This window comes from Scyliorhinus torazame, chromosome 21, assembly GCF_047496885.1.
Source record: "Scyliorhinus torazame isolate Kashiwa2021f chromosome 21, sScyTor2.1, whole genome shotgun sequence".
Lineage (NCBI taxonomy): Eukaryota > Metazoa > Chordata > Chondrichthyes > Carcharhiniformes > Scyliorhinidae > Scyliorhinus > Scyliorhinus torazame.
Window position 1 is genome coordinate 85796279 of NC_092727.1, and position 16676 is coordinate 85812954.

General features: G+C 52.4%; 1 protein-coding gene across 10 annotated transcripts in view; it reads left to right on the plus strand.

Moving 5' to 3' along the window:
* The window catches only part of LOC140398384 (formin-like protein 1), a 383709-nt gene that overhangs the window by 52782 nt on the left and 314251 nt on the right, over nucleotides 1–16676 (plus strand). The window lies entirely within an intron of this gene.

Sequence of the window (16676 nt, forward strand, 5' to 3'; positions counted from 1 at the left end):
AGCGTCCACGCCATCGGAAACGTCGTCGCGTTTTACGACGGCGTGAACAGGCCGCTGGGAGTACCGATTCTGGCCCCTACAGGGGGCCAGCATGGCACTGGAGCGGTTCACGCCGCTCCAGCCTCCCATCCGGTGCGAACTGTGTGCCGCGGGATCCGCGCATGCTCAGTGGCGCCGGCGGCAACGCAACATTGCGCGAGAGTTCAGGGGCCGGCGCGGAAGAAAATAGGCCCGGGAAGCGAGAGGTCGGCCCGCCGATCAGTGGGCCCTGATCGCAGGCCAAGCCTCATCAGAGGCACCCCCCCCCCCGGGGTCGGAGCCGCCAGCCCCGACCCTGCGCGCAGAGTTCCCGCTGGCTGCGACCACGTGCGGACGGCGCCGGCGGGACTCTGGCTTTTTAGAGCGGCCGCTCGGCCCATGTGGGCCGGAGAATCGGCGGCCTGGCTGCATAGAGCGGCCCACGACCGGCGCCGCGCCAAACGCGCTGGCGCCAATGGTGCCGCGAGCTGGCGTCGGGGCGGCGTGGCCTGGTTGCGGGGATTCTATGGCCCACCCCAGGGCTGGGAGAATCCCGCCCAGGATCTTTTACATCTACCTCAATTACAACCACCTTTGGGCAAGGTACCCTGGCACTGCTAGTGCCACCTGCATACCCTGGCACTGCCAGCCTGGCATTCTGGAGGTGCCTTCTGGCTGCCAGCCTGGTACTGCCAAGCTTTTCAGATGGCACTGCCAGCTGGCAGGGGCACTGCCAGGTTGGCATTGCCAATGTGACTAGCTGGCATTTTTTGTGAGCTGGTGATCAGGCCAGAGGTGCTCTGCATGGGTGTTGGAGGGTGGGGCAGGGACCCTCCCATAGTGCATTGGGGTTGCAGGGTAGTTGGGGGTCGTTTCGGGGGCTTCAGAGATTTAAAAATGGCGTCCCGCTCTCTCGCTGTACTGAGGAGTTCCAGCGAGTGGAGCACCTCAGTGCACAAAACGGGGCTATGTGCGGCCTCTCCAAGCGTTCCCGCTTAGGCCCCTTATCTAAAGTGTTTTGTGGCCCTGTGTTTCTTGGCACTGCAAGCACCAGAAACATGCAGCTAAACGCCCTCGCTATTGGACTTTGTTCCCTTTTAGTTGAATCGCGCGCCTGTAGCGTAATTCTCCACTACCCGGCGGGGCGGGGGGGTCCCGGCGGGATGGAGTGGCATGAACCACTCCAGCGCCAGGCCGCCGCAAAAGTGCGGATTTCTCCGCACCTTTAGGGGCCAAGTCCTCACCTTGAGGGGCTAGGCCCGCGCCGGAGTAGTTGGCGTGCCGCCGACCAGTGGGAAAGGCCTTTGGCGCCACGCCAGCCGGGGCCGAAAGGAATCCGCGGTCAGCGGAAGTCCATGCTTGCACGGGAGCGTCAGCGCCTGCTGACATCATCCCCGCGCATGCGTGGGGGTGTGTGACTCTTACGCGTTGACCATGGTGAAGACTGTGGCCGAGGCGGAGGGAAAAGAGTGCCCCCACGGCACAGGCCCGCCCGCGGATCGGTGGGCCCCGATCGCGGTCCAGGCCACCATGGGGGCACCCCCCGGGGACTGATCGCCCCGCGCCCCCCCCCAGGACCCCGGAGCCTGCCCGCGCCGCCTTGTCTCGCCGGTAAGAGAGGTGGTTTGATTCTCACCGGCGGGACAGGCATTTCATCAGTGGGACTTCGACCCATCGCGGGCCGGAGAATCGCCGGGGGTGGGCCGGCCGACTGGCGCAGCACGATTCCCACCCCCGCCGAATAACCCGGTGCTGGAGAATTCGGCAACTGGCGGGGACGGGATTCACGCCAGCCCCCGGCGATTCTCCGACCTGGCGGGGGATCGGAGAATCCCACCCCTTATTTCTCATTAGCATATTATGGCTTTAAAAGAGTGGGAGAAATTAGCCAGTGAATGAAGCGAACGCCTGTCGTCATTGATCAGGTATCTACTTTGGATTCTTGAGGTTTGACTGTGCCAGTTCATTTTCAGGAGTGCTTTTCAATTACAAGCCACTGCTTTCACACTGAGAGAAACAATGATATTTTCCAGTGTCCTTCTCTGCTGGTGAAGGAAGGGTGATCAGTTCTGGATTTGCAGCTCATGGTTGCAAAGTGACTCAAGTTCAATCAAGAAAGTTGCCATGTGCCATTGCTAACTCTCTCTATTCCACTGCAGCTCGGCACTCACAGGCTAATCCACAAATCCTAGCCCCTTAATTACGTGACTTGATTGAGGGATCTATGGACGTTCTGTGGAAATCAACTTTCACTCAAGCTGATGTCAGGGCTGACTCGTGGGAAGAAGGACCCCAAGTGAAAATCCTTTGGAGGAACGCTATTGTGATTCTGCAATAATATCTCTACAAAAGCAATCTTGGTTAAGGTCAATGTTGACACTGCAGGACACTGCTATCATTGAAGAGCAGGAATGAGGATCTACAGCAGGAGGGAAGAGTCAATAATGTTCACTTGTTTATAAAAGTACTTGGAACATCCTGAGTTTATGAAAGTTTCGATATCAATGCACTTTTAAAAATTTTTCCTTTTGTTTCTCTTTTTCATTCTCCACATTTTTTATGGGAACTGAATTACCATGTTTTGAGTCTCCCACTCAGTACTGCAGAGGAACATGACTGCTCCACCCAACTCTGCTTCTAAAACTGCCATAGGCTTTCTTATTTAACTGTTTGAAAATACTGTTGATTATGCACACTTTTAAAATGGAGACCAAATGTTATCCACATGCCCTGGTTCAGTATTGCCAGCCTCAGTAATGCCACTACCTCAAGGCTACACTTGGGTTAATAAATTTAGACGGATTGGTGGGCAGGAAACATGGACATGTTTGAAGCTGGCAGTATGCTTCCAGCCATATTGGGAAATGAAAAATGTAAGCGTTTTTAAAATCATAATCATAATCTTTATTGTCACAAGTAGGCTTACATTAACACTGCAAGGAAGTTACTGTGAAAAGCCCCTAGTCGCCACATTCTGGCGCCTGTTTGGGTACACTGAGGGAGAATTCAGAGAGTCCAATTCACCTAACAACACGTTTTTGGGTACTTGTGGGAGGAAACCGGAGCACCTGGAGGAAACCCACGCAGACACAGGGAGAATGTCAGACACTGCACAGACAGTGACCCAAGCCGAATCGAACTTGGGACCCTGGTGCTGTGAAGCAACGGTGCTAACCAATATGCTACCGTGTTGCGCCTGAAGTATCTCCACCTGAAGTAGGCATTTGGTCCTTCAAATGTGTATTTTTAAAAAATGGCACCTACTGACTACTTAAAGGCCCGGCTCCAACACCATTTTGCCCCGAGACAGTCAACACTATCGAGGGTTGCACTCATTGAAACCACTCCGAGGGATTGCCTGCCAAGAAGGCCAATATCCTAGCTGAATATAAAGCCTTCCTTTCTGGAGCTTATAGAATCATAGAATCATAGAACTTGGTCTTATCACTCTGTGAGCAATGCCACAGGAGGTTGGGATCTTGAGCAAAGTTGGCCAGTCATATTGCAATCTTTGTGAGCAAATAGCATTTTTCAATTAATTCATTCTGTGTTGCATCTGCATTATACGGATGATAAACACTCTGATAAAAGGACTGAGAATGATCACAATAGGAAATTATTGCAGAGACTTATCAAATTAGGTACAATTCAATACAAAAAGATGGCAGTGTGAATCAGTGGGCATTCAAAACATCAAATTATTGATTAATAGTTTGCAGGGCTGTCTTGTCCGATTAGATAATGTGGGCCACATACCAAATCTGGCCCTTTCTGCTCTGTTTGTTTTTCATTTGCAAATTGTTTATTGGTGGTTTCCCTCTTGTGCTACTCTTTATCAGTCAAGTGCTGTATTTTTGTCCATTGCAAATGATATCCAGCCCAGTCATTTCAACCAGGAGAGTAAAACACTCATTGGGAGAAGAGTAAACCTGTGAATACTGGAACTAAACTAAAAACAGGAAACGTTACCAATGAAAGAAAGATGAGTTGTCATGAATGGCCTCACCTCAAACACAAACTTTATTTTCTTCGGTTCTCTTCCGATTTTGTTTTAGATTTGTGTGACCAGGCAATTCTCTATGTGTGCTTTTGCTTGTGTCATGACACCCTGGGCTAGTGCATGGTCAATTTCAGCCCCACATGACCTGGAGTCGCAACACAGTGAAATTAGATTTTATTTAAAATACTTGGTTGAGCCCAAAAAACTACAATCACCAGGTTGTAACTTCAACACAAGTGATCTCTTACTATGTACAGTATTATAATTAAACGGACAGAAAATGTAACTATCTATTACCTCTTTCCTACCCCTCCTTTCTAACGCGTCCCACTCTCTTTACATACACACAGACACGCAACACAGAAGGCAAAGGGTGGAGGAAAGAGTAAGAAAATATAAAAGGATAAGGTTCTTTGATGCATTGGGATGACTTCCAGTTAATGTCTTTCTGAAGTTCAAGCTTCTGTTTGGTACTCCTTTCTTCGACGCTTGAGATGGTTTTCTCTGGAAAGGATGTCTACTTTCTCTGTAGACTCCACATCATTTCAGGTTCACAGCAAAGGATGTGCCAGGCACTCACTGGTTTTGGAAAAATAGAGCAGTTCTTTCACTTTAGCGAGCAAGAGAGTGGGAACGAGTTCCATCTCCTTCCAAGGTCTCATCATTTGTGCAAAGTTCTCTCAGAAAGCAACACGCAGGGCAATCACTAACCAATCACGAACTGTTGTCAGGCAGAATACTGTCCCTGGACAACCCATCGATTGCCAGTTAACTAATCGAACGAGTCGCTCCAAAGCTGATACCGATGATTCAGTCAGCGCCAAAGAGTCTGGTTTCTCAGCTCCAAACTACGAAACCTGGGAAGCAGGCTGTTTTAACTGAGTCTTCTGCTTAAAGGCATGCCTCGATTGTGGGTCCATGGACCATAAATAATAAAATAAAATAAAATAAATGGGCACAAAGGAAATAAACAGGAAGGACTCTTACACTTGTACCCGAGGATATGATAGCCAATCAAATTAATTTATCAATCTGTCTCAATCTCCTCCTTTGATGTTGAAATACACGGGACCCGTGGGGATGACCCGATTGATCTCCCCGTGGGGCTCATGGAACACGAGCTCCCCTGCTGAGGGGCAGAGTCCTAACAGTGGGGCTCGTTGAATCCGACATTTTAAAAATCGGCCCAGATTGGGATCAGCATCTTCGGATGGACCAGGCTGGAACTGGTGTACTGCTCGCCAGGTTGCGGCCTTGCTTTTCTCTAACTAAATGAACCCTTGTGTTTAAACCTTCTCGGGACTCCTGTGAATATTATAGATGTGTATCTGCTGCACCACAATATGATGGAAGTGGTGGTTTGGAGAAAGGAGCATTTTTGAAAAATTTTTTTTTTATCTAATGTGGGTGTCGTTGGCAGGGTCAGCATTTGTTGTCCATCCTTAACTGCCCTCCATTTCCCAGGACTTTTGAAGTCAACCACATTGCTGTGGATCTGGAGTCACATGTAGGCCCGACCAGGTAAGGGTGCCAGACAAGCGAAGGATGGCAGAACTCCTTCTTAAGCACATTAGTGAGCCACATTATTAGACTTTTAATTCCAGATTTTTTAATGAATTCAAATTTCATCATCTTCCATGGTCCCCAGATCTTGCTCTGGGTCTCTGGATTACTAGTCCAGTGACAATATCACAACACCACTGCCTCTCTGCACAGTGTAGAATTATTGGTAAATAAGTGACAATCCAATGTCAGAAAAGAGATTTTAAAAATGTTAATGTTTCAGGTGTTAAGCTTTCTTCAGAACAAAGTTCTAGTTCTGATGAAAATTGCACACGCAAACCCGGAGCACCCACTTTTTCACTTTACATTTGCTTACATCCTTCGCTGGCATTTTAAGTTCATTTTGACAAATTTCTTGATGTCCAGCTGTTACCTGCTATTTCGAGAGCTTAAGTGCGCCTGTGTTCCTTCCACATTCACTCATCTGGTAACCTCTCTCTTTGTTCCTGATTATTGTCTTTCAATCCTGATCAATCTATTGTCCGGTGACATTGTAGCGAGTTCTGCAATTATTTTCACCTCATGCATCACTGGAAGGATATTACCATCTGATAAACTCGGTCAACTTTATTAGTCTTGTTGGCTGAATCGTAATGAGCGATTGTCCTGTCATCGATTTACATTTGCCCTGACATTCTAAAAAAAAAGACAATGCTGGAGTCAGAATCACTGCAGCAGGGAGCAGGGTCCAGAATCACTGCAGCAGGGAGCAGGGTCCAGAATCACTGCAGCAGGGAGCAGGGTCCAGAATCAGTGCAGCAGGGAGCAGGGTCCAGAATCACTGCAGCAGGGAGCAGGGTCCAGAATCACTGCAGCAGGGAGCAGGGTCCAGAATCACTGCAGCAGGGAGCAGGGTCCAGAATCACTGCAGCAGGGAGCAGGGTCCAGAATCACTGCAGCAGGGAGCAGGGTCCAGAATCACTGCAGCAGGGTGCAGGGTCCAGAATCACTGCAGCAGGGAGCAGGGTCCAGAATCACTGCAGCGGGAAGCAGGGTCCAGAATCACTGCAGCAGGGAGCAGGGTCCAGAATCACTGCAGCAGGGAGCAGGGTCCAGAATCACTGCAGCAGGGAGCAGGGTCCAGAATCACTGCAGGAGGGAGCAGGGTCCAGAATCACTGCAGCAGGGAGCAGGGTCCAGAATCACTGCAGCAGGGAGCAGGGTCCCCAATCACTGCAGCAGGGAGCAGGGTCCACAATCACTGCAGCAGCGAGCAGGGTCCAGAATCACTGCAGCAGGGAGCAGGGTCCAGAATCACTGCAGCAGGGAGCAGGGTCCAGAATCACTGCAGCAGGGAGCAGGGTCCAGAATCACTGCAGCAGGGAGCAGGGTCCAGAATCACTGCAGCAGGGAGCAGGGTCCAGAATCACTGCAGCAGGGAGCAGGGTCCAGAATCACTGCAGCAGGGAGCAGGGTCCAGAATCACTGCAGCAGGGAGCAGGGTCCAGAATCACTGCAGCAGGGAGCAGGGTCCAGAATCACTGCAGCAGGGAGCAGGGTCCAGAATCACTGCAGCAGGGAGCAGGGTCCAGAATCACTGCAGCAGGGAGCAGGGTCCAGAATCACTGCAGCAGGGAGCAGGGTACAGAATCACTGCAGCAGGGAGCAGAGTCCAGAATCATTGCAGCTGGGAGCAGGGTCCAGAATCACTGCAGCAGGGAGCAGGGTCCAGAATCACTGCAGCGGGAAGCAGGGTCCAGAATCACTGCAGCAGGGAGCAGGGTCCAGAATCACTGCAGCAGGGAGCAGGGTCCAGAATCACTGCAGCAGGGAGCAGGGTCCAGAATCACTGCAGCAGGGAGCAGGGTCCAGAATCACTGCAGCAGGGAGCAGGGTCCAGAATCACTGCAGCAGGGAGCAGGGTCCCCAATCACTGCAGCAGGGAGCAGGGTCCAGAATCACTGCAGCAGGGAGCAGGGTCCACAATCACTGCAGCAGGGAGCAGGGTCCAGAATCACTGCAGCAGGGAGCAGGGTCCAGAATCACTGCAGCAGGGAGCAGGGTCCAGAATCACTGCAGCAGGGAGCAGGGTCCGCAATCACTGCAGCAGGGAGCAGGGTCCAGAATCACTGCAGCAGGTAGCAGGGTCCAGAATCACTGCAGCAGGGAGCAGGGACCAGAATCACTGCAGCAGGGAGCAGGGTCCAGAATCACTGCAGCAGGGAGCAGGGTCCACAATCACTGCAGCAGGGAGCAGGGTCCACAATCACTGCAGCAGGGAGCAGGGTCCAGAATCACTGCAGCAGGGAGCAGGGTCCAGAATCACTGCAGCAGGGAGCAGGGTCCACAATCACTGCAGCAGGGAGCAGGGTCCAGAATCACTGCAGCAGGGAGCAGGGTCCAGAATCACTGCAGCAGGGAGCAGGGTCCAGAATCACTGCAGCAGGGAGCAGGGTCCAGAATCACTGCAGCAGGGAGCAGGGTCCAGAATCACTGCAGCAGGGAGCAGGGTCCAGAATCACTGCAACAGGGAGCAGGGACCAGAATCACTGCAGCAGGGAGGAGGGTCCAGAATCACTGCAGCAGGGAGCAGGGTCCAGAATCACAGCAGCAGGGAGCAGGGTCCAGAATCACTGCAGCAGGGAGCAGGGTCCAGAAACACTGCAGCAGGGAGCTGGATCCAGAATCACTGCAGCAGGGAGCAGGGTCCAGAATGACTGCAGCAGGGAGCAGGGTCCAGAATCACTGCAGCAGGGAGCAGGGTCCAGAATCACTGCAGCAGGGAGCAGGGTCCAGAATCACTGCAGCAGGGAGCAGGGTCCAGAATCACTGCAGCAGGGAGCAGGGTCCAGAATCACTGCAGCAGGGTGCAGGGTCCAGAATCACTGCAGCAGGGAGCAGGGTCCAGAATCACTGCAGCGGGAAGCAGGGTCCAGAATCACTGCAGCAGGGAGCAGGGTCCAGAATCACTGCAGCAGGGAGCAGGGTCCAGAATCACTGCAGCAGGGAGCAGGGTCCAGAATCACTGCAGGAGGGAGCAGGGTCCAGAATCACTGCAGCAGGGAGCAGGGTCCAGAATCACTGCAGCAGGGAGCAGGGTCCCCAATCACTGCAGCAGGGAGCAGGGTCCACAATCACTGCAGCAGCGAGCAGGGTCCAGAATCACTGCAGCAGGGAGCAGGGTCCAGAATCACTGCAGCAGGGAGCAGGGTCCAGAATCACTGCAGCAGGGAGCAGGGTCCAGAATCACTGCAGCAGGGAGCAGGGTCCAGAATCACTGCAGCAGGGAGCAGGGTCCAGAATCACTGCAGCAGGGAGCAGGGTCCAGAATCACTGCAGCAGGGAGCAGGGTCCAGAATCACTGCAGCAGGGAGCAGGGTCCAGAATCACTGCAGCAGGGAGCAGGGTCCAGAATCACTGCAGCAGGGAGCAGGGTCCAGAATCACTGCAGCAGGGAGCAGGGTCCAGAATCACTGCAGCAGGGAGCAGGGTACAGAATCACTGCAGCAGGGAGCAGGGTCCAGAATCATTGCAGCTGGGAGCAGGGTCCAGAATCACTGCAGCAGGGAGCAGGGTCCAGAATCACTGCAGCGGGAAGCAGGGTCCAGAATCACTGCAGCAGGGAGCAGGGTCCAGAATCACTGCAGCAGGGAGCAGGGTCCAGAATCACTGCAGCAGGGAGCAGGGTCCAGAATCACTGCAGCAGGGAGCAGGGTCCAGAATCACTGCAGCAGGGAGCAGGGTCCAGAATCACTGCAGCAGGGAGCAGGGTCCCCAATCACTGCAGCAGGGAGCAGGGTCCAGAATCACTGCAGCAGGGAGCAGGGTCCACAATCACTGCAGCAGGGAGCAGGGTCCAGAATCACTGCAGCAGGGAGCAGGGTCCAGAATCACTGCAGCAGGGAGCAGGGTCCAGAATCACTGCAGCAGGGAGCAGGGTCCGCAATCACTGCAGCAGGGAGCAGGGTCCAGAATCACTGCAGCAGGTAGCAGGGTCCAGAATCACTGCAGCAGGGAGCAGGGACCAGAATCACTGCAGCAGGGAGCAGGGTCCAGAATCACTGCAGCAGGGAGCAGGGTCCACAATCACTGCAGCAGGGAGCAGGGTCCACAATCACTGCAGCAGGGAGCAGGGTCCAGAATCACTGCAGCAGGGAGCAGGGTCCAGAATCACTGCAGCAGGGAGCAGGGTCCACAATCACTGCAGCAGGGAGCAGGGTCCAGAATCACTGCAGCAGGGAGCAGGGTCCAGAATCACTGCAGCAGGGAGCAGGGTCCAGAATCACTGCAGCAGGGAGCAGGGTCCAGAATCACTGCAGCAGGGAGCAGGGTCCAGAATCACTGCAGCAGGGAGCAGGGTCCAGAATCACTGCAACAGGGAGCAGGGACCAGAATCACTGCAGCAGGGAGGAGGGTCCAGAATCACTGCAGCAGGGAGCAGGGTCCAGAATCACAGCAGCAGGGAGCAGGGTCCAGAATCACTGCAGCAGGGAGCAGGGTCCAGAAACACTGCAGCAGGGAGCTGGATCCAGAATCACTGCAGCAGGGAGCAGGGTCAAGAATGACTGCAGCAGGGAGCAGGGTCCAGAATCACTGCAGCAGGGAGCAGCGTCCAGAATCACTGCAGCAGGGAGCAGGGTCCAGAAACACTGCAGCAGGGAGCTGGATCCAGAATCACTGCAGCAGGGTGCAGGGTCCAGAATCACTGCAGCAGGGAGCAGGGTCCACAATCACTGCAGCAGGGAGCAGGGTCCAGAATCACTGCAGCAGGGAGCAGGGTCCAGAATCACTGCAGCAGGGTGCAGGGTCCACAATCACTGCAGCAGGGAGCAGGGTCCAGAATCACTGCAGCAGGGAGCAGGGTCCAGAATCACTGCAGCAGTGAGCAGGGCCCAGAATCACTGCAGCAGGGAGCAGGGTCCAGAATCACTGCAGCAGGGAGCAGGGTCCAGAATCACTGCAGCAGGGAGCAGGGTCCGCAATCACTGCAGCAGGGAGCAGGGTCCAGAATCACTGCAGCAGGGAGCAGGGTCCAGAATCACTGCAGCAGGGAGCAGGGTCCAGAATCACTGCAGCAGGGAGCAGGGTCCAGAATCACTGCAGCAGGGAGCAGGGTCCACAATCACTGCAGCAGGGAGCAGGGTCCAGTATCACTGCAGCAGGGAGCAGTGTCCAGAATCACTGCAGCAGAGAGCAGGGTCCACAATCACTGCAGCAGGGAGCAGGGTCCAGAATCACTGCAGCAGGGAGCAGGGTCCAGAATCACTGCAGCAGGGAGCAGGGTCCAGAATCACTGCAGCAGGGAGCAGGGTCCAGAATCACTGCAGCAGGGAACAGGGTCCAGAATCCCTGCAGCAGGGAGCAGGGTCCAGAATCACTGCAGCAGGGAGCAGGGTCCAGAATCACTGCAGAAGGGAGCAGGGTCCAGAATCACTGCAGCAGGGAGCAGGGTCCAGAATCACTGCAGCAGGGAGCAGGGTCCAGAATCACTGCAGCAGGGAGCAGGGTCCAGAATCAATGCAGCAGGGAGCAGGGTCCAGAATCACTGCAGCAGGGAGCAGGGACCAGAATCACTGCAGCAGGGAGCAGGGTCCACTGCGCCGGAAAAGCAGCTCGCCATGGCGCAGCGTGGGTATTGAAAGCCGGGTGACCCCACTTTTGGGATCTACCCGACTCATCACTCCTCGCGAGATCCTACGTGATCTAGCGAGACATTGCAATGTGAATCTCATCCATTGTGGGCGGGATCACTTTTTGGCAAATCTGCATATTAGAGTGAGGCAGCTAGTCTCATTTTAATGCGCAGATTCCCGAGGTACCTGAGGCTTATTAATTCAGCACCTTTGCCTCGGAGACCTTGGGTGAATGCTGTTCAGCACTGATCCCCACAAACGGGAACCACACGGAATGGCACTTGTGGGGATCTCTCAGGGCATTGGAGTCCCCCAGCTGCATGACCTTTGGGTAGGGTGGTAACTGGGGAAGTCGGGGTTTGTTTCGGGGGCCTTGGAGATGGCATACTGATCTCTCGCTACACCGGAGAGTTCCGGCAAACGGAGCTCCCCACTGTACAAGACGCAACTATATGCGGCCTTGGCTGGAAGTTTAATGGGACTGGGAAAGTGTGCCATTGTGCCTTCCATGTTCAGCCGGGTCATAGAATCAAAGAATTTACAGTGCAGAAGGAAGCCATTCGGCCCATCGATGCTGCACCGGCCCTTACAAAGAACACCCTATTCAAGCCCATGTATCTACCCTATCCCCGTAACCCCCACTTAATCTTTTTGGACACTAAGGGAAATTTAGCATGGCCAATCCACCTAACCCGCACATCTTTGGACTGTGGGAGGAAACCGGAGCACCCGGAGGAAACACACGCAGACACGGGGAGAACATGCAGACTCCGCACAGACAATGACCCAGCCAGGAATCGAACCTGGGACCCTGGAGCTGTGAAGCAACTGTGCTAACCACTATGCTACCGTGCTGCCCAGTCAGTGACAGAAAGGACACATTATGGCTTAGATCCTTGGCACTGCTGCAGTGATCGGTATTAACAAAAGTAAGTTATTAACAAAGTCACATTTGTGACCGCACATCTTGGAAAGGTTATATGTGAGAAATTGCAGGACTCTGAGCATGGATTGGGGGTAGAGTTACACTATCACAGCTTTGTGTCCCTAACCCAAGTCTGCCGCTGCTGAGGATAAATGTAGTTGTGGAGCCCCACAATTAGGGACCGGATGGTTGCCCGCCTGTATTCATTGAGTTGTGAGGAATAGGCGTGATGCTTTGGGCTTGGATCATTTGGGAAGTGTGGACCTGAGGAGATCTGATCCTGGTCATGAAAATTATTGAGAGCTTCAATAGTATTCCAGTGGAGAGATCTTTGAGGTGATAGAGCTGGGTAGAAATAGTGACCACCCAGTTAATTTGAAAATGCAAGGAGTGGGGTTGGACACGAGACATTTTATTAATCTCAGACGACTGTGATTGTGATAACGGACGTCTTCTTGTCTTCCTTCTCGATAACATCAGTTGCCTTTGTGTGAAACAGCGAGATTCGGGCAGAAGAAAGGTAAGTGTTTGGATAATAGTCAACAGGTTTGGGGCCTATTGGGACTTGCCTAGAGAGGTGGTTGTACTTATGGTGAACAAAAATGTTTATTGAAGCAGAGTTGTGACATAAACTTTCATTTAAAAAAAATGTTTTGTATGACCTTTTAATTGTTGCTGACCAATTTCCTCAATTTTCCGGTTATGCACATTTTTCCACATTTTGGTGTCAGTATTGGCTCAGTGATAACACCCTGAACTCCTGAGTGAGAAGACTTGGGAAGATAATTTAGGCTGACACTCCAGTGTAACACCGAGAGGGAGTGCTGCATTGTCAGAGGATGATTCTTTCAGATGCGATGTTAAGCGAAAACCCTGGCAGGAACTCTCCATCGTCGAGATTCTCTTTTCCTGCTGACAGGTCACCACCGCGGATTTCCTGGCAGTGTGGGGTGGCTTCAATGGAAAATCCCATTGACAAAGCAGCGGGAAGAGAGAATCCCACCGCCAGCAAGTGGCATACTGCCGAGAAACACGCGGCTGGGGGACCGGAGAATCCCGCCCCTATCTACTGTCGGATGAATGTAAGATTTGGGTGTGATTTTCCAGCCCGCCTGCCGCTGGGATTGGCCGGTCACCCCAAAAGGCAATGGACATTTGGTTGGGCCGCCGAATCTCCCGCCTCACGATGGGGCCATTTTCTGGTGATGAATATCATCATTGTTCGTGGGAGCTTGCTGTGCACGATTGGCTGCTGTCCTTCCTACATCACAGCAGTGACTACACTGCAAAAGTACTTCATTGGTTGTAAGGTGCTTTGCTTCACCTCATCATCATGAGAAGCATTCTATAAATGTTAGCCTTTTCTATCTTTGGTAAAGTTAGAAGTTTAGACCAGTCAGTGTTACTGAGATGGGAAACCTTGTACATAGAAATGAGCCCGTTAGTTTTAGACTGCAAATCAGAAGCATCCAGTTTGTAAAGAATGCGTCTGTAATAAAGCATGCTATCTGGACATGTGCAAGAAATGTATCTCTAAGAATAACTGGATGAAGCTGTGGTGTACGATTTCAAAAAGGATCCAACGATTACTGTGATCATATTAAATGAGTAATTTAATTGTTGAGAATTAAAAAGAAACCTTTAAGAGTTTCAGTTTGTTGCATTGACAGTTTCTCCTCAGATAGTTCTTTTTTTTAATGATTTGTTTGCCTTTACCACATCCGGTAACATGCCCGGCACTGTTTTCCCATTCTCTAGGTATCTATTCAGCACAGTTTGAAATCATCTTGTCACCGGTCAACATCAAAACTTAACAGCAGCCGTAACTGTTTAATAATTACCCCGGCAGACGTTCAAAATGTGTAGAAATAGTATGCTGACAAGCAGGAGCGCTCATCATTTTTTTAACAAGGGGAAGATAGCCTCTGTGTATAATGGAGTGAAATGATAATGCTCTTCTTTATAAATGGGTTTATCATTTGTCTGCCCGTAACATAAAGAGGAATGTTCCACTCTGCCCCTTTCAGCAATTGGTAATATGAGAAACGATGGTATTATTGCATGTTGGAAGGAAACAAGAACGATTCAAAGGCAATTTTGCATTTATACGGCGCCTTTAACTTTGAAATGACACTTCACAAGAACAATACTCAAACAAGAATTGGGCAGCACGGTAGCATTGTGGATAGCACAATTGCTTCACAGCTCCAGGGTCCCAGATTCGATTCCCGACCTTGGGTCACTGTCTGTGCGGAGTTTGCACGTTCTCCCCGTGTCTGTGTGGGTTTCCTCCGGGTGCTCCGGTTTCCTCCCACAGTCCAAGGATGTGCAGGTTAGGTGGATTGGCTTGCTAAATTGTCCTTAGTGTCCAAAAATAAGGTTAGATGGAGTTACAGGGACAGGGTGGAGGTGTGGGCTTAAGTGGGGGTTCTCTTTCCAAGGGCCACTGCAGACTTGATGGGCCGAATAGCCTCCTTCTGCACTGTAAATTCTATGATTCTATGACACTGAGTCATCTGGGCAACTGATTGAAAGGACACAGGATGGGATTTCCTGCTTCTTACCCCAGCAGTATCTTCTGATGCTCCTGAGGTCGACTGCCCATGGTAGGTCCCTCAGCGCCGAGGCCGGCGAGCCATAAAATTGGTCATTGACTTTGGCTGGACTGGAAGATCCTGCTGGTCACCAGTGGCTCACTGCGTCCGCCACGGGAAAACCCTCTGGAGGGTGGGTTATTGTGGCTCAGCCAGCTGTGGGCATCTCCGCAGGTGGGACAGCAATATTTGGACAGTGAGACTAGCTGCTCGCCAAAAATCCCTGTTCCATCACGGGCATGGTCGGAATATCCCAGCCATAGGTTTTAAGGAGCATCTTAAAGGAGGAGAGAGTTGTGGAGAAGTTTACTAAGGAATTCCAGAGTTGGAGGAATGCCGAGTTCTCAGAGAGTTGTATGAGTTAGAGAGGGGGCAGAACTTGGAGGGATTTGAACACGAGGATAACATTGAGCCATTGATAGGCTATGAGCTATCGTAGGCAATTTTCATTCAAGTTTCATGCTTTAGCATGAGCTACAACAACTACATTTAAACACAATTCTCACCATTTTTGCCTCTTTTAATTTGCCTCATAGCTGGGGCATGGGTGCTGGATGTTCCTTGGCCATGACTGAACCTTAGTAGTGACTGTTTGCCGTGTGAACATCACCCCTAGTGAACATCATAACCAGATCCCAGTTCCCATAGGTCCGCTGCTGAAGAAGGACTAACCAAGAGCCATTGGAAATCAAAATGCTGGCTAATATTTTTCCCTTTCATAATTCAGTGACACTAAAGCTAATTGTAAGATGGAACAACACATGAACATGGACCATCCAGCAGAGAAATAGGCCATTCAGTTCAATGAGTTTTTTTGTATACACTCCATGGGCGAAATTCTCCCCCAACGGCGGGATGCCCGCCGACTGGCGCCAAAGCCGGCGCAAATCAGACGGGCATCGCGCCGGCAAAAAGGTGCGGAAGTCTCCGCATCTTTGGCGGCCTAGCCCCAACATTGAGGGGCTAGGCCGACGCCGGAGGGATTTCCGTCCCGCCAGCTGGCGGAAATGGCGTTTGTTGCCCCGCCAGCTGGCGCGGAAATGCGGCGCATGCGCGGGAGCGTCAGCGGCCGCTGTCAGTTTCCCCGCGCATGCGCGGGAGCGTCAGCGGCCGCTGAAAGTTTCCCGCGCATGCGCAGTGGGGAGAGTCTCTTCCGCCTCCGCCATGGTGGAGGCCGTAGCGGAGGCGGAAGGGAAAGAGTGCCCCCACGGCACAGGCCCGCCCGCGGATCGGTGGGCCCCGATCGCGGGCCAGGCCACCGTGGGGGCACCCCCCGGGGTCAGATCGCCCCGCGCCCCCCCCCAGGACCCCGGAGCCCGCCCACGCTGCCTGGTCCCGCCGGTAAATACCAGGTTTGATTTACGTCGGCGGGACAGGCAATTCCTGGGCGGGACTTCGGCCCATCCGGGCCGGAGAATCCAGCGGGGGGTCCCGCCAACCGGCGCGGCTGGATTCCCGCCCCCGCCCAATCTCCGGGAGCGGAGACTTCGGTGGGGGCGGGGGCGGGATTCACGGCGGCCAACGGCCATTCTCCGACCCGGCGGGGGGTCGGAGAATGACGCCCCATGTTCCTCCCAGTTTTACTATCTCTTCTTAGCCTTTTGGCATATCTTTCTATTCCTTTTTCTCTCCTGTGGTCATCCAGTTTCCTTTTTAAAGCATCTAAGATTTTTGCTTTAATCACTTTCAGTGATAGCGAGTTCCACATTCTAACCACTTTCTATGCAAAGAAATGTCTCTTCATTTCCCTATTATTGACTATTTATTAACTATCTCCTGGTTGTAGCTCATAGTTTTGGTATCCAACACATTCAGAATTTTTCAGACCTCTATCGAGAGACCTCTGGGTCTTCTTCAATGGGAAACCATCCATAACCTATTTAACCTTTCCGAATAGCTTTAATCTCCCAGTTCTGGTAGCATCCTACCATATCTTCTTTCCACTTCTTCCGATGCTTCTGTTTCTTTTTATATTATGGAGTTTGGATGAAAATAATCAGCTG